The following is a 19,536-nucleotide window of genomic DNA, read 5'->3' on the forward strand; positions in this document are numbered from 1 at the left end:
TATCTGATTTGATTTTATATGATAACAAAAGGTGAAATAAATGTATTTAATATAGAAAACCAAGCATCTAAAATGATGAGATTTTTCCCAGCCTTTGCCATGATCGTTTGATTCTACGTGCTCACTACCTTCACTCTTGTGATTCTGTGCCTACATTCTCTCTAAATTTTATCCAACTGAGACTTGCCTCTTGTCTCTGGAATATGGAGAGCACGCCTGGGTTACTGCAGTCTAATGAAAAATGACTATTAGTAGGGTAATTGTTGCCGGAAGAGAAAACTGTGAAATGTTCTAGCTGTATAGTAACTGCCTAGAGTGCTGCACACAATACAAACATGTGCCTTGGATGTGTACAAAAGCCCATGGACCTTTTCAGTTTTCCCCAATTTCTTGACATTTTTTTTAAATCCTCATCAGCCTGTATCACAAGAGGCATGCACAAACATAATCATACAATAAGCTGTCTAAATATTTATAGCACCAGGGGATAAGAAGATATTTTAAACACTTAATTGCAGTGAGAAGCTGAATACAGAAGCCAACGCATGTACCATTCCTCAAACCCTCTCTGTTAAGGAGAGGGACAAATATTAGTATAACATAGGGCAAGAACAACACCTACTGAAGCTAGATCAACCCTTTCCCCAGGGCACTGGCAGTCAGCTATTCTCGATGAAAGATGTTAACAGGAGAGTATTTCTAAGAAGATTCACACGGCCTTATGGACATATTTGCCCCTTCCCTGGGTTCAGCCTCCACAAATGAGAAATAGGCTGGTGACTCACTGTCCCTGCAGCCTGTCTGCCTACCTGCCCTGTGCCACTTTAAAGTGCTGCTCCTGGTAAGGAGGTGAGGTAGAGGAGGTGGGGGCAGAAGGGAGGGTTTGTTCTTAAGGAGAAAAGATTTTTCCAGTGACAGAAAGCCACATGTTACAGATGGGTACACGCTCAGCTCCTACCTACTTTCAGAATGGTTTCTACTCTGACACATACTGTTAGGTTTTTTTTTCTACATCATCACCAAGAAACAACTCTCTGAAAAAGGGATTTATTTTCAAGGAAAATCAGAAGTTAGAGTCCTTGCAAAGAGCAGCAAAACTACTACTGAGTAAATTGCCACTGTGACCACAATCTGATATCACACCAACACTGCTCCTGTAAAGGTTACGGGATTTGTCCTCTCTGATGAACCTTAGGCTGCTGTTTCATACTCTAATAGAAATTAAAGAGCTAATTACATACAGTTTAGACTACACATGAGGCACACAGGCTCAGCTTCCAGCTGAGCTGGGAAAATTTTAATTGTTTGGTTAGAAGATCAATCTATTTGAAGACATGCAAAAGCAACTTCTGATTCCAGGTGAAAAGTCATTAGAGCGAGTTATGATCTTACAACTATTAGTTTCCTAATTTAGATCGAGGAATAACAACTGTAAGGAAAAGGCAGTGACTGTGCAGATTAGATCATTAGACCCACAGCCAGCAGAACTAATGTCCATTAACCTAAGTGGTGACATTAACACCCTTCTTCCTGGCACAGACCCACTGCCTCCCCATAATCTGCATTTCTGGAAGAACACCTGGCTACAACAGAGTGAGCCAATTCCAAGAAAAAAAAAAAGAAGGCACGAAAGCAGCAACCATACTTGTTTGACTATGGGATTTTCCACTGTAATATGGAGTCCATTAGTGACCAGTGTGATGGGAGTGTGTCCCCTCCTTTCCACACGGAGTGCTTAGGACACTAAGGATTCCAAAGTCACTTCATTGGGAAATGTCTGTGTGAAAATGCAGGACAGATGGAAGGAAAGCACCAGTTCTCTGGTGAGCATCAATGTCACTGCCTCTCCTCTCCTGCCTGGTCAGGCCACCTAAAAACCTGACAGACAGATTCCAGCAGAGACTGGCTGTGCTGCCTCCTCTGGCTGGGGCTCATCATGGGGGTCCTGGGAACCGCAGGACATTAATGCGCCAAAACCAAATTAAACAAAGAAAATTAAAAGGCATTTTATCATGATGAAACACTGTCTTCACATTCCAGTAGTGAATGTGAACACATACATTTTAGGGAACTTTTAATTATGTTTACTTCTTAGCTGCTATAATTTCCCAAAAGCACCCCCTTCTAGTCCTCCCCCCTCTTTGGGTCTGCCACCATCAGCTGCGCATAGTCCACAGTCAGCAAGGAATGTCATTTAAAAACTGCTAATGTGTAGGATTTAAATAGCATCTTTGTGTTGACAGATCCTGTATTACTGCGTGGAAGGGGCAAGTAACAAAAACGAACAATAAACTAGAAACTTGCAACAGCAGTAAGATTTAACGAGAGAGCATTCACAGAAAGCTGCTGAGGGCAAATTAAACGAACCAGGATGGATTGCCATCTGTTTTGGGCAGTCTCACTTGGCAAGGGCCTAGGACCAGAAGGGACTGGTGTTATCTTTGCTGTCTAGGTCACCACACCATGCTGTCTAGGACAGGCTCAAGCCCTGGATTGAAATGATCTCCTTCAACTTTCCCTCACGCCAAAGCACCACAAAGCAAATACCTTTTGCATAACCCTTGACAAGTTATCGGCCATATTAATCTCATGATTTGCTCAGTTGAGTCTCTGGGTTTATCTGTTCTATTTTAATTGTGGCCATGATTCAGTCATCACATCCATTTTTGGTGATATCAGAGAAACTGTACCACATTTATTCAGTAATATGCTCACTTTATTAAAAAGATAAGGAAGCAAATATAAAATGAAAGCTATTAATAAACATTGGACTGACTTAGTACATCAAACCACCACATGAGTACTCATAATTTAAAAGAAACTAATCATGTCAGTCACTGAATTAGTGCATCTAAGGATCTGGCCTCCATTTTCTAGGGACTACACAAGTCTGTTATTAAAAAGAAATACACAGCCTCTGCTTTGAGGCAAAAATATTGGATAACTGTTTCAACAAAAATCATTAGTTAGATTGCCTAATATGTTGCTGGCAAGTGCTCAAAACTGTAGACCCAGTAATATCATAAACCCTATAAAAGAGAATAAACACACTGCCCCCTTCAACCCTTCCACAGTACTGGCTGAACTGTCATTTAGCTTCACTTCTAGGGTGAAGATCCTGGTGATGTGAAGGGGCCTGTGCAGGTCTAGAGCAATGTGCTTTTGCCATTATGCAAAAAAGTGCTGGAGCACATGAAGGTAAAACACTGTGTGACTCGCCTCCACCTGAATGACCAGGGATCAAAGTGCATTTTAACTACAAGTGGACTGAGTCTATGGACTAGTGATACTGCTCAGGAAGAGCAGTCTCTAAGCTGCTGTAGTGGCATAGTAAAATTGCATCTTCCTTTTTCCTGAGCTCAAGTGTCTTTGCCTAGAGATTTCCATTTCCCACCCACCACAAAGAAGGCAGAGATATTTAAATCTTTGGGATGATGTTACATGACCTCTGAAGACATACAGGTTAGAATCTATGAACAAAGCACAAAAAAATTCTATCTGGAGAGAAAGTGTTAGAGTTTTTAATAATACTGCTTAATATGTACTCATATAGTCCACTGACATAGAATTATCAGGGCAATAAAAATAAGAATACTGTCTTTACTCATTTCAAAGTGTGCCCAGCACAAGTGTCATGACACACCGTATTCCTGCTTCTCTCTTAAATAGCAGCAAGGTGGTTGTTCTATGTGTCAGAGCTTTTGGTTCTCACCAGAGAAAGGCATTAATATTATGGTGGTTACTTTCTCTCAGTTCTTGTTACTACAGAGTTAATGCACTGCTATGGGAAGGAAATATTGCTACTGAGAATATTATCTTTTTGGCCTCTTCTGGGTTTTGGCATGCAAAAGTGAACATGTGCTCTCCCTCAGTTCACCTGGCCCTGATGAGACTTAGGACAAGGAGTTCCTGTCCTGTTGCCCCTTGCTTCCCAGCTGGACAATTATTCCCTGTAAGGAGCAGTCTCCCTTTCCTGGCACTGGCACAGTCACCTCATTTGCTACGCCTGAACAGCTGAAGCACAGCTCTGCAAAGCTCTGCTATTCAGCCATCACCGGGAACAACAGGAACCAGGCAGCCTGTCCATGCCAGTGAGGTGCATTGCTTACACCTCCCACAATCAGAGACAGGAGAGTCCAACTCCTCCACCTGCAGGGTGGAGTCACCAGTCATAGACTACTACCCATCATAGTCACCAGTAGCATTAAGGGAGAAAGCGTGAGCCTTGCTGTGTGGATACATTCCTCAGGCCTGGATGCACCATAGGAGATCATTTTGCTGAAGTTCTTAACTATATTTTCTAAGGGATATCTGTGTGGTACCTCAGATCACATAGATACTGAGGTGAGAGGTGACTGCACAGGAAAGTGAGTTCACATCAAGCTCCAGTGTTTGGATGTGAGACCTTGGGTTTGCTTTTTGTAGATGTAGACAACAGCCCAGACACTCAGCTTTACCAACCTCCAGCTATAAACCAGTATGTGTCACGTTGCCTAAAAAAACAAGGCTGATCAAACTCCAGGATATTAATAAGCAGAGATTTGCCCCCCTTGCTACCTGTAAAGAACATTTAAATTATTTTGCAAACTTTTCTTCATCTTCAAAAAGTCCAGAGAAATACCATCTTTAAACAAAAACAGCTTTTCATATAACAGTGAGTTTCTTGAGCTGTCTAGAAAAAAAACATCCAAGTATCAAAAGTGTCTGAAGAAAAGATGACAAGTCAGAGCCAGCAACACTAGCATTTTAAGTGAGAACATGAATTCATCCAACATGTGGGGATAGTCAAAGAAAAGAGAAGCTGAGGACTGTACTCAAGGCAGACAAGGGCATTGCTGGAAAGTGAGATGGACAAAGAATCTAGCAGAATTCAACTCACAGGTTGCCTCAGCTGAAGCTACCTTTTTCTTAGATGCTTGTTGTTATGACTTTAAAACTTTTTTTTTTCCCAGCCTCCTGCCTATTTTCCTGATGCAGATTTAAAGAAATAGGAGGCGGGTGCATTGTGAGATGAAGGATGGAAAAAAGTGAAAAAAGAAGAAGCCCTTATTATTCTCTCATCTCTTTCCCAAGTCTAGGAAACAGGCTGAGAAACAGCTGCTCTTTAGCCATCCAGAGAGAAAGCACCTGGTGCAGCCTGTGCCATGCCTGACCCCTCCCAGGAAGAAGTGTCCCATTGTCCCATTTCACAGGACCGCTGTGGTGGGCAAGTCCCTTCTCATGCTCTGTGGCAGGAAGGGTATGGGGGAAGGCTGGCAAGGGTGCCAGGGAGCAGCACGCCAAGAGCAGGGAAAAGGAAGCAGGAAAACTACCAAGACAGACAGGGTGGAGGAGGCTGGATGAGAATTCAAGCAGTCACAGCCAAAACGAAAAGCTGAAGCAGAACACTATATTTAACAGTACTGCTCAATTGAATGTTTCTGGAAAACTTAAGTTTTGAGGGATCATAGAGTTAGGGAGTAACTTTAGTGCTTCTTCCCTGCTCTGTTCACAACCTTCGCTGCTCACATCACATTTGAATGGAGGTGGCAACTTCCCCAGACTGCATCTTTGCACCTGGCATTTCCTTGAGCACTTGTGCATACCTAATAAGGCTTTTCAAATATTATGTTTTGCCTAATTTAACACAATTGTCCTGATCTAAGTGCACATTATGGAACACATTTTAAAAACTAAGATAAATTTGGCTTCAATAAGAGCTGGGGAGTGCTGAGAGTACAATAGCAATCTAAGCTCACTTTAAGACACTGCCTACAGAACCAGGTAGGATGGGGAAAGGTCTTGCAGAAAAGTTAGCAAAGGGTAGTTATGTGGAATTCCATTACTTTTGCTCATACTTTTCTTATTTGTGATCCTTTTCAACAATTGTAAAATAGGATAAGTAATTAATATTGCAACATAGACTGTTCCACCATGAATACATTCTGGTGGAGTTGCATGTAACTTCAGCCAACTATTCCATGCTGCCAGCTTCATTTAATTCTAGAGAATATCCTTAGACTTGGTAGCAGAACACTGATCAAACCCTATTCAGTACCAATACACTGTTTGTCCTGGTGGAATTTATATTGTTGAATATGTATCTGCTGGGTCAAATTAGATCAAATTTCAGACAATAGTAAAAATTTCTGAAAGTTACACAAGATTACATCAAAAGCCATCAAAATAAAGCAGCTTGATAGCAAATACAGAAGTTTCAACAAGGGTTCAATATTTAATACTGTATTCAATTCAGTGTTTTGAGAGGCTAGCCAGGACGAAGCTTGAAGAATTGAAATAATTTATTTTGTAGGTCTTTATTCAATCCACACTGTAAAAAACACTGTCCATAATGGGCTTAAAACCACGACATAGATGAATTGCTTCATTGTGTTTCCACACAAGAAATGAATTGGATATTGTTTAATTAGGGAGAGATATTTTAAGACGCTGTGAGATTGACTGGAATATTTCTGAGACCTTTCTAGTTTGCTGTTGGAACTGAAACCCAACAGTGCACATAACAAAAACAGAACTTGTTTCTTCCCCAGGAATTGACCATTATGGAAATTGCTGTGTGTTATAGAGCAACATCTCCTCCTGTTCTGGATCTTGTCTCACCTTATTCTACTTGCTTTAGTGGAGCTAACCCAGCTACATTGGCTCAGAGCACAGCCTTATTCATCTCAGGCAACAAAGCGGTGCGTTCAGAGCACAGACCAGCTCCGTGGCAGATGAGTAACCAGCAGTTTCTGAGGTATGGCAGAGCTGTAATTAACGATTGTCTTCAAGACTTAATTATGTTTAATGCTCTCCTGTGACAGTGTGAGGTGGTAAGAAAGACTCTCATGCTTGTTTGTCAACAGAAATACCAGTGCTAATAACAGTAGGCTCTAATAAATTCCATCTTGACAGCTGGTCATATTCTGAAGTTCATCTCCCCCTGTCCCTGCCTGAGGGACAAGCTAAGGAGTGTGAACACCCGCTCTTAATTACTGAACAAGGAAGTTGCCATGACACATTTGCTTCTCCCATTATGTCAGTTTTTACCAATGTTTTCAGAATACCAGGATCTGCTTTCTCTCACAATAACAAAGGCATAGACCCTTTCTAGACCCTGCAGTAGCCACAGCCTTACTGCTGAGCTGCACTAGGCAATACTGGCATGGCACATGTTTTGGGGTGTAAGCACAAGAGAGAGAGGATGAGCACACAGTTCAAATCATGCTGCTTGGTTTCCATGCTGAAACAGAAGGAAATATGTCCAGGATGAATATTCAGCTGTCACTTAACAGAATGCCAGACCCCCTCTGTTCTTTAAATAGCAAAACAAACCAAAGCCTTCCACTCAATATTGGAAAATACAGAAGTTTTATATTGTAAAGCTGGGTAAGACTCCTTTATTTGCAAAGTACACTGGGTAGTCAAGAACAAAGTTGTTCTGAAATACCACAGGAAACAAGAGTTTAGCCATGCCTTGTGTCCACTATATGAATGAACCACAGGGAGAGGAAGCTGGGCACAGATCTGTGCATAAAAAAACCACTCAGACCCACCCAGCACAGTGGTAGTGATATCCTAAAGACTATTGGAGTGCCAAAAAATAACTGCTGTAGAAATAGCAGGAGCATGTTCCTCACCTGTGAAAGAACACGCAGTTTTGAAGGGAAAAACCATTTACTTAAAGGAAAGATGCAGTTACTTGATGGTTTGTGAGCTGGATACAAACATGGGCAAAAACTTACTTTCCCCCTCTAAACAGTACCCTCAGCTCTCATCTCAACCCCTTGTTGAACTGTTGACTGTTCCCAGAGTGGAAGGGGCTGCAGTGTTTTACCAACTGATCCCCTTACCTTGTTTCTCTCCAACATGGGGAAGAGAGCTTCCTTTGACTCTCGTGCTAGGATAAAAGGAAGGAGAACACTGGAGATCTATCACAAACAACTCAGTTGAGCTCAGCTAAGCCTAATGTGGAGCACAGCCAAAAAGTGTGTCTGGGGAGAAAGCTCAGACCAGCACATCCCTAATAGTCCTCTTAGTGGATGTGTCTGCAGATTCCTCCCCTTGTTTCCACACTGCAACTGGAATTGTACAACCATAAGAGACACTGTCAGAAGCTGCTGGTGTTGATGGAAACGTGAAACAGTGCTCTGACTAGAGTGCAGCCCTCCTGAAGGAGGCAACAGCTTCCAGCCACTGTGGTTTTGGCAAACTGCTCTTGGTGCATACGGTAACAATGAATCACTACACTCTTCCCTCTAATGGGAACATACTGAGAAATCTCAGAAAAATTACACAAAGCTTTGACAGTTACAGCCAGGGCTACAAAACAACCTCTCAGTAGACACTGCTGCCTGTTTTACAGGTCTCTGGCACAGCACGGGACCTGATGAGCTCCTGTTCTCTTGCAGGTAGGGCTCAGTTTGCTTGTGGGCAGTGCCTCTTCCTGATTATCCTCTCTTCCCCACAGTACAGGCTTCAACCCAGAGCAGGCACTGGATCAGAGAAGCCCCTTAGCTCTTCCAGGGTGCAGTGGTGAGGCTGCAGGCTGTGCTCTGCACAGAGGAGAGCTGTGCTCTCATGCCTTTGTCAGGAGATTCTCTGTCCCACTACCCACATAAAGCACCTGATGGGAATCTCAAGAGAAGATTCCCTATAGAGTGATAGGAACACCCACAGGTGTGTGATTTCCTGACAGCTACCACCACCGGACAGAGGAGGGTACCCAAATTACCCACTGGAGAAGACTGGAGCCCCTGAAATGCAAGCCCACAGAAAGATACTCAAGCTGGAGATGACCAGCACTTCTCACAAGAGAAGCCAGAAATCACAGGCTTCCAGAGGCTGAAGGCTGTGTGCTCCACATGCAGAGGGAGGAAGAGAGAAATGCAGTACCAATAATTTTTCTACTGTCTTTTTTTTAGAGGTATCTGCAAAGGCGCTAGAAAAACTGCTTTTCCCATTCCAGTTAAATAAGACTAGCATTTTCTTCCAGTAATTTCTAGCAGGATGCACATTTGGTTTCCTGTAAACTATAAATTCACAAAGACAAGCCCCACAAACCAGCACGAGTAGGAATCATCTCAAGATTTATGTGTGTATGACATTTTCAAAAAATTCCCGCAAATCATTTATACAGCAGGACATGGACATGCTGGCTGTGAGCAAGTAATCAGGAAACCACATTTCACTTCCCTGGGTTAGCATTTGAGGTGGGGCCTAAAACACAGTTAGGTGGAAAACATGGAACATCTTGTGAATATAGTAGAGCTCTGCATATAGGACTAGACAGCAGAATTGTGGAGGAAACAAGCCTTGCATTTGTTGGGAATGTGAGGATGGGCTGCCAGCATTTGCTGAGATTTCTCTCTAGGTCTGTGTCTATTTTGATTATGAACTGTGCCACTGATGAAGGAGCATATCGAAGCTACAGCATATCCTCACTGATCTCTTGCTGATGTTTCTGAGCTGCATTCCTGGATGCCCTTACTCATGGATCCAGGAAGATTCTCCAGTTATTCCTCATTCCTCTCTCATAATAACTTGTTACACATCCTTTACAGCATGTAAAAAAAGAGCAGCTGCTGCTGGAAGTAACAAATAGACAGCTACTTAAGGATGCTCAAGTACCACCATGAGGACTGAGATTTGAAGGGAATCCCCGCAACACTGTTGCTTACGTTTCACAAGAGCAAGCGCAGCTCGTGGCTGTTCATCTGAATACCAGATGAACATCTGAATCTGAATTTACTTGATTGTAAATTCATGATTCTTGTCATTTCAGGAAATTGTCATCACCTACTCAAAAAGCTGCAAAACTTTAAATGCATTTTTAGTGGGCATGGAGAGAATTAAGCATAATTTTATGACAAGAGTAACTAGAAGTTGTTATCAACCCAGTTTAACTATTAGTGGAAGGGAACAGGGGAACATGAAAACAGCCAGCAGCCCAGAGTCAGTTCTGCTGAGAAAGGAGGAGGAAATATTCCTCCTTTTGTCTGAGTAGACCAGATTTCAAAAGCAACCTGAGTAAAGCAAATCTCCAACCACAGAGGAAAAACGTATAATTGAAAAGCCAGAAATTAGCTCTGAGTGCAAAGGCTGGTTGTGTTTTCTGTACCTATGGTTGCAAATTCAGCTTTTTAAACTCAAGAGGCTTTGTACCCACTTCACAACAGCCCAAGCAGGGGTGTCAAGCTGGCCACAGTGACCATGATTTAAACCTGATTTGAAAAAAAACAAAAATCAACTTCTCCAAGCACTGGGGCTGCCTGATCTCTCTCAAGCTAGGATGAATAATACAGATATGTTTAAATTTGAAATACTCTTCGTGTGAGCCTTATCTTCCGGCAGCAGATTCCTATCCTCTTTGCCCAGATGAGACAAGATATTCCTGAATATTTTATAACTAAAAATCTTTTTCTCTTCGCCCTCCTATGTAGATTCTCACACCCTGCAGCCCAGCATGACAAGTTCTTCTCTTTGAAATATTAAGCCACTTTCAGTGGGTCTTGTCAATCCTTTACACCTATTTTAATTGAATATTTCAAAGTGGGTTGAGATCAGAGCACTCTGCCTGGGTGGGCACTCACTGGTGATGTCAGGCTCTCCCTCCTCACCTCCAGGTGAAGCAATCAGAGATCTTGCCTGTTTGTGCTGAGGGTGTGATGGATGTCACAGCCTAATGGGTGAAAAGTGGCAATGAGGGAGCTTGAAAAAGAGCAGACAAAGCACGCTAAAGTTCGAAGGTGTTTGTTTTAAAGAATGGGTTTGAACTTCAGCTCACACAAAAATGAGTCTCACAGTTCTGGAGTTCCGTGACATATTTGTTCCTGAGCTGGGCCGGGAAACCCAAAATCAGTCTCGTTTTAATAGCAAGTCTCATTGTTTTTTTCCTCCACATCTCCGAGTTTGGATGCCTGGACTGTATAGGTAGGTGTATCACCCAGGTCTTCTCTAGATGCAGTACAGTAGCTCTCATTGTAGTAGCTCCATCCAATTTAAGTCCTTTCCAAAGAAAATCAGTGGAAAACACTAGAGACTTGGTGTTATTCATACGACCAATACATAAGCTTCCATTCTGGTATAACATTTAAATCTTCTAAAATAAAACCTGAGCAATGACTAAATGACTATTATATTTCTCAAGCAGGTTGTAAAAGTTCTGGATAAATTAGAAGGCAGCATAAAATGGAATCCCCTATACTTCAATTACATTTATTTGCTTACATGAAAAACAGCTTTTTTAGAAGGAAGGACTGCAGAGGGAATGGTCACCTGAACCCAAAAACACTTGCCAGGACATTGGTGAATATTGGTGACCATCAGTTCCATTAGCATGGGGCCACAGACAGAGAACTAAGAGACTATGACAAAAAGTCCTGAAACTGAGTACAAGCAAAAGGAAGAAAAGAGGACAGTATTTTCTTGAAAGCAAGACAGCCAAGGAAATAATGGTCAAACATTTTGATGTAAGAATTGTTCTTTGTTGTTGTTTTTTTTGGGGTTTCTCTAGTGTGTTCTCTTTCTTTAAATCATCAGTTTGTTTTAGCTGGCAATGATACTGTGAAATTAATTATTTCTCTGTGTTGTCTTAGGCAGAATTCCCTGCAATTCCTTGATAAACTCCTATCTCATGCTCATGTCTTCATCAATTTAGAGTCTTTACTTCCCATTAGAATTAGTTGTTTACGGTTGACAAATATTATCTGTATTTTCCTTGCAAAAATGATCATGGGGATAAAACTTCCATTTTTATATTCACAAATAAAGCTCAACAATTATATGGCTTTTGGCATAAACAGGAACATAACAAGATTTCTTTTCAAATATTTTTCCTCCCCTAAATTCTCTATTGTGGTATTTTGGATCCAATGCCTGAACATTCAGCATAATTAATTAAGCTTTTTATTCTCAAGAGTATTTTAGTGTGACTTGCCAAAAAATGTCCGGAAAATAGCTATGCATTTAATAATATGTGCATTGGCTACTGTTCCAGCACTCTGTATGAGTGGATAACCACAATAAGCATAAAACATTAGTTATGACTGGGAATCATGTCCCTGTTATGTAAACATGGCTTAAAAAGCAAGTAATGAATTCCTGGGTTTTGTATTATCCCAAATGATAAATAACATACCAGAGTGAGAACCCAGCTACAGGTGAAATGGGTAAATTTGCCCAGGTTTTGAAGGGCAGTGCTGGCCATTTTGGTCATCAAAAGGTTAGGGCAATGGGTGGAAAAGCAAAGAGCAAACGTAGTGGGGCTGACTGAGGTAGTCTGAGCACTGAAAGAACGGGCTACGAAGACCAGAAATACACTCCAGATGATGTTCTGCGCTTAAGCTGCCTCTAGCAGGTCTCTACTGTTCACAATAATCTGGGTACAACCTCTGTCTCAAAGTCTTACATTCATTTTTATATATGCCTTCTTTTTATATGTTTATTTTATTACCAGAGTAACTTGAAAGTAGGCTAACAGAATAGGCTTCAAACCCAAAGAAAAAAAGCTAGGTGACTTCACACTATAGTCACTAAAGCATTTTTTTGGTCTCCAGGTTCTCTAGGTTAGAGCTTACTCAGGAATCTCAGTGCTACAGTGTGCTCTGCAACTGAAAAAGCCTTTACTCATCATCACTATGAGCTGAGTCTGCCTCCAAAAGGCTGTTTGCATAAGACCTGTTGTGTTGTAGCCTTACTACTACTATATTGTCAACAGCAATGAAAAAATAAATCTAGTCATTCTACTTACAGAAGTTTTCAATCAATGAAGACATTTGGGTTACTGGTTTCCCAGCCCTTGAGCCCATTTAGGGTTTCATTTCCTTGGCCCCAGAAGAGAAGAAATCAGTGCTAATGCAGTACAATAGCATTGTCTGAAGTTTCTTTCAAAGGAAAACCAAGATGCATGCAGCTCTGACCACAACTCTTCTCTCTGTTACTTATAAGGCACGATAAAGTAATAATTAAAAATTTGAAGTCCTTCAAGTACCATGTGTTTTTTCAACCAGCTTCACTCTGTATAATTCTTGAACCAATGGGTAGGAAAGCAGCACAATGAAGGCTGACATATGTTTCTGCACTAGTAAAGGAGGGATCATATTTAGTTTTGAGGCAAGCATATGTGGCCCTTATAGACTGCAGCCTGACGCTGATAATTGTTTTGCCCCCTGTTGGGATAGACTCTACTAGTAAAAGATACCCTATAAAATATGGGCCTGACCCAGTGCTTACTGAAGTTAATTGGATTTTTTCTATGACACTAGCAGAGATGATTTTAAGCCCCTAAAGCAGAAGTTGGCTCGCAATTGTCCATTTTCTCTTGTTATTCACAGAAAAGAAACTCTACTCTGCCTTTTCAAAGATGATAGCTAAGTTTTAAATTCATGCTTTTAATTTGCTTACAGAGAATGAATTTCTTTCAAATAAAATGGGTTTGGTTTTTTGTTTGTTTGTTTGTTTTTTTGTTGTGTTTTTTTTTTTTTAGCAGAGTTCTGGCACATGTTTTCAGGGTCAACTTCTAATAACAACCCTTACAAAAAACCCCACAGTTGTGACATTCATTCTTTGGTGCAGCAAACAATGAGACTGTAATGATGATGAAGATAATTGCATTTATTTTTACTTCTGGACAAATGTCATCCAGTCCCACTGTGCAAAGGCCTGAGCCATGGCCTCCATTAGGATCAGCCAACACAGTTCTGCCTGGCTCAAATTTACAAGCACCTGCTGAAATATGACAATCAATTTTTTTTTCTATGCTTTTCTCACTGTCGATATCCTCTGTAAGAAACATTAATTTCTTTTAAAATATTTCAGCTAAAGATAAGCCAAAATTATGGGTGCTAATGATGCACTTAAGACCTTCCCACTGAAGGGAATTACCTTGTGTCTGTGACAGAGGTTCTTCACCTACTCAATGGAGAATGGCCTTCAAAAAGTAAACATACCTGTTTGCCAGTACTCTCCCCTCCTCCAGATGCCCTATTTAAGGGAGCATCCCATGAAATTCTTGTCCCTGAAGTCAGACTTTTTAATTTTATTTTTAACTATTGTTTATAAGAGGTTCTTTCTTAAACAAGGACTTTTCAGAGTCCTTAAATAAGGACTTTTGGATTTTGCAATTCAGCAGCACACACGAACCACCCTTTGCAATACTCTTTCAGAAAGCTCTGTTCTTCTATAACTAACCCTATATGGGAAGTTATGTCTGGATTTGTGAATGACTTGTGGCCCAAACACTAACCAATAGTGATGCATTGTCTGTTTCTGACAAACTTGAAGCAAAACAGGGCCTTTGGATTATTAAGGAACTGATTAGGCAACCCAGAGGCTCAGGTGCTGATTTAAGCCCAAAACATTTATGATCAATGTCCAGCACATCACTCCATTCCTCCAGGTCCCTCAAGAAATGTTTGACATCCATATCATGAGTTGTGTGGGGCAGCAGCTGTCTCCTGTGTAAATTTATGGTAGAAAAATGGGATCCCCAGAACTGGCTGGGGATTCTTGTATGCCAAGATCTTATATGCAAGTGTCCTGCTACAGAAATTCAGTGAGCTATACATTTCCAATACAAATTTCCATTGAATTTCATTTTAACTAATGAAGTAGAGGTTAGAATTGTTACTTAGGACTGTGCCAGATGACCTATCAGTAAGTAATTTATCTCAGAAGACAAAGGGAAATATTTAACAGCGAGAGAATGAGTTTTTAAAATACCTTTTAAACTTGCAAACTGTAGATAGCCACTCTCTGACATCTACTACAAAATTCCTCTGGAAATTTTAAATTATGTTAATACTAAAAGAAGAAAAAAAGGGAAGAAAAAAGGATGTTTCTGGAAAAGTGATGTATATACATGTTATATATGGATTGCAGCAGCCATGTATAGGTTTCAAAGGTAATTTACAGTCATGGGAGAAATGCTAACAATAAATGTACATTCAGAAATGGGCATTTTAGAATACCCCTTGTTATCTCACTCCTTCCCTTGCCATCACAATACCTCACCTGTGGGCACTTCAGTAACATTAACAGAAAATTTCATAAGATTTGCTCCCATCTTTTTAAACAGGCTTGGATTCTTACACCATTTTTTTTCAAATGCAACTGAATGGTCCAACCACCACTTTCTATGTACCTTACATTGTTTGCCAGAAAAATTATCTGGACAAAATGCAATGCAAGTATTCGCTGAATGTATTTTGCCAGAAGCTCTGAAAATGGCAATGCTTTGGGTTGCACACAATTTCTATTATTAAATAATAGCTTTTTTAAAAAAAAAAATTTGAAAGGCCATCTGCATCTAGGGTCTAAAGAGGCTGGTTTAGCTTCTTCTGGAATATATTTCCCTGACATCACTAAGCTGAGGCCACACTGCATGCTGGGGATGGAAATTAGAGGAAGGATGAAAGTAGGAAGAAGAAAGGGAAGTGAGGGTGAGAAAGGAGGGACTCAGAGATCTTAAGAATGGGATAGATTTCTTCCAATTAATTCTGAATTTGTAAAAAACCTAAACTATTTGAATACATTCTTTGACTACAGTCAGTCTATTTTGAATAGCTGGTTGCGCATATATTAAAAAAACCCAAAGGATTTGCAGCTGTCTTGGAGGTGTATTACTTGAAATAAATATTTGAATATTTTTAAAAACTGTTTTGCAGATATCAATCCAGCAGAGTTATTCTTTATAGCAGTTCCTATTCTCTGTATGTTTACTTAAGAAAATGGAAATTATTCTCCTCCTTACCTAATTCTTTCGTTAACAGACTTTAACAGTTTTTGTTGGAGACATAGTTCATCACTGTACCAAAGATGGTAGCATCCAGCAATTTATCTGTCAACCTGTTCTCGATACACAAGCAATTTTTCATAAGAGAGGAACTTACTGGAGTAGTGGTCTATTGTTATGGCATATGGACCTATTAGTGTAGTAAATTTATCATTACACATGACATAAAAGATGCATTATCATCCATTAAGTTCAGGTAGAAGCAAACCATTGGATGCCTACCACTGGATCTCTCCCACATCACAATATCCTTTCCAGTAATGCCTGTGCAGTCTTTGAAGAGAGTTTCCCTTTTAATGATACCCTACAATTAAACATGCATGGCTTTAAAACATAAGCCAACTAAGATATTAAAATCAACATTTACTACTATATAATGAAGTCCACCCAGTTACAAGTCCATAAATTATTACTTGTTTCACATGGACAGGAATGCTGCTTTTGTATTTATCTGCCACCCCCCGCCCCTCACCACCAAAAATAAGTAAATAAAAAAAGCAAGCTCTTTCATTATCTTTTTTCCCCTTTGTGTTTTAATGGGGCAATGCCAGGCAGGGATGGGAAGTCTACACAGACTCGTGATTCTAAAGCAGAGGAGCATGACCCCCAGGCAAAAAGCCACCATGTCCCAGACACACAAAGTTAATCCCCAAAGGCTTTTCTCATAATCTCAAAACCCCTTTATTTTCAGTAAAATTATCTAAATAGCAAAATCACTTTCTACTGTCACATACTATGTTGCTGCCCTGAGAGAAGCATGATTTGATGTAAATTTACACCTGTAGCTGACTAGTTACACAAAGATAATTTGTCTATTGAGTTTTGCCTATTTTCATTCTAATAATGCTCTTTTGGCAAATCTAGATTTTTTTTTTCCCCCCCATTCTGTCTCCAAGAAGTAAAGCCAGAATTGGAAAGGTCATTCTGCCTTCTCCTGCCTCTTCTCCTCCACAGTGAGAAATGTTCCAAGATAAGCACACCCCTCTACCCATCGTACTCAGCTTTAATTCACCCACTGAAGTCTGTTGGGGTTTCACACTGAAACTTCAAGAGCAGGAAACACACAGAAGTGAAGAACATTTTCATTTAAAGACTGACAAAAATCTACCACAAATTCTCAAGGCTGATCTATAAAGATTAACAGCTTTCTTCAAGTAGTTTGTATTGTTTGGCCACTTTACAAATTTTGCTGCTACTTTAAAAAGAAAAAAAAACAAACCACAAACAAAACTAAAACAGACAAGGGGAAAAAAAGAAGGAGCAGGTAGAGGAGGACTAATCTTACAGCACCAAACCTTGACTTTGAAGTAAGTAGGACTCAAAAATCTAGCTGCCAGAGACAAAAGCCTCATGTGTCACATATGCTGCTTTCCAAGTAAGCTCACTATTTTGTCACCAGAAACTCATCAACTGAGAGCATTCAGTGTCCTGTTGGAGAGAGTCTTCTATCCTATTGCTGCTGAGTGGAGATGCAATTGAGGACACCACGAATAAACACCCAAATCTTACCATACTTGATGAGACTTCTGCATGCCTCTTTCCCTCTCATGAAAAACAAGAATAAACATGTATATTCCACACTGATAATGATGGCAAAGTCCCAGGAAGTAGCACACAGAACAGGAGGCAATTTTCTTTAACTAGTTGTGACACTCAAAGACAAAAATTACATCTAGATACAGTGCTTCAGTGTTGACTACTGGAGAAGAGACTTTTACTTAGTAAGGTAAGAAAGCAAGGAGGCAGAAGGTAACCAACATTAATTAAAAAGTTCACATTGAGAAAAGATGATGCTTGGTGGAATTTGCCATTTGAACAATCATTGAAAAATTTCCAACAATATTAATGATTAAGAATCCCTTGATCAGTGCACAGGAGATGCACAGATCATATGCACAAAGTGTGGACCTACATTAGACAGCTGCAGTGCTGGTGCTTAAGACATTACAATGGTTGGGTTTTTTTTTTAGCAGTGATATAGTCTCTGCTAGCTTGAACAGAGCATACACAGAGGGGTGCCATGAAGGAGCCTGGAGCTGCCCTGGGCGTATTCAGAATTGGTAAAAGAGGTCCCACGGAGTGATCACTTAGCAGAAAAACACATAACAGCCCTCTCACAGTGTTTGCACTGTTGGCAACCATTACAAACCAATTATTTCCTTTGGTCTGTTAAAAGGGGTAGGAAGATAGGTTTCCTAAGGACTTCCATCACCCCAGAACAGCACTGCATCATTGCTTCAAAGGGAACTGCTCGGGAACACAAAGCAGCGCTGTCTGACTTATCCTCCCACCGCTGATCCAGCCCACAAGCGATGGCTAGGGGAATGAAAAGTGCTCCCCAGGTGCCTTCTGTTATAAACTGGTGAAGGGAGGAGAAAATTCTCTGAAATCTGAAAGACCTCAATTCAAATGTGCTTGCAGAAGCATCTTTTTATCTATCAAATGCTTTTGGACTCCAATTAAACACAGCAGAGAAAGGGATGAAATGGCCCCGAATAACCTTTGCATAAGATAATGCTTGTACGCCAAGAGTGCAGAAAGCCATATAAGTCACTTAAACCTATATTTTTTGTCCATTTGCAGTAACAGCTACCACTTCATGCTGTGTATCAATGGGCTGACTTGTCAGTGGATGAAGCCTGCTATTAGCCAATGAGTAACACGGCTTCAAACCCCTCAGACCTTAAGCAGGGATTAGTTTTCACTGGGAAATATGGACATATTGGCAACATGTGCATTTTGAAACATTACTGGAACAGCTGGTACACTTCAAAAGCATAGGTTCTTTACATTTTGCCATAGTAGCAGGCCCTGAAGTGAATATTTAGCATTAAGTGTAATTAGTTTCTTTTGTGGAGTCTGTCTCAAACAGCATCTCTGCTGGGGAGGACCAAGTTTTAAGCCTGCTGTACTCAAGTTCACCTGAACAACAGACAGCATAACTAGAAAGCATTTCAGAATAAGGAAAACTTGAGCACTAGGAACTTGAAATCTGGAAAAAATGGAATAAAATAAAAATGTTAAAAAAAAGCAGAATATAATGCCTCATTGGATTAGTCACAAGACTGCATTTACTGACTTTAGGAATAATGTCTCAATGGCAGCTACACTTAGTTTTACCACCAGGGGGTTCACAAGGAAATGCTCCTAAAGTCAGACCCTTAGGGCAGTGTGCTGATACTGTTCTTTCTCAAAACAGTCCATCAAACACAGGTGTGCCTTTTATCCTGCATTATCTACTGTTGTTCTGGCCTCTCAACTATTAATTTCCTTCATTTATGAAAGCAAATAACACACTCTGAAGATTTTGTTGACCTTCTGTGCTTGGCTGCTCCATTCAAGATGGATGGAAAGTCACTTCCTCTGCAGGATGGAAAAGGTGGACTGTCAGAGCCATTTTGGCTGCAAGGTCCTTCTGGGGGGCAGCACGCTGGGAGTGGAGAACCCCCTCTCCCAATACATGTCCCTCTGTGCTCTCCACACCAGGAAACACAGCCTAGCCCCAGGCATGTCTGTTCATACCTACAAGTCACAAAAGCAGCAGTAGCATCACAGGGAAGAAGGACTGTGACCTTTTCACCCAAAGAAAAGAAAAACCCTCCAAAACTTCTGAGTCCCTGGATGCCCATGCCATGCCTTTCCTCCATTGTCCTCTGCTCTTTGTTGAGAGGAATTTGCATTCCTTGCACATCTCACTGTCATGGGATAACTTTCTTGGGCTATTGCCCAAGTCACTTGAGCTCATGCCTTAACATTCTTCTCCC

This window comes from Pseudopipra pipra, chromosome 7 (genome assembly GCF_036250125.1).
Source record: "Pseudopipra pipra isolate bDixPip1 chromosome 7, bDixPip1.hap1, whole genome shotgun sequence".
Taxonomy (NCBI): Eukaryota; Metazoa; Chordata; class Aves; order Passeriformes; family Pipridae; genus Pseudopipra; species Pseudopipra pipra.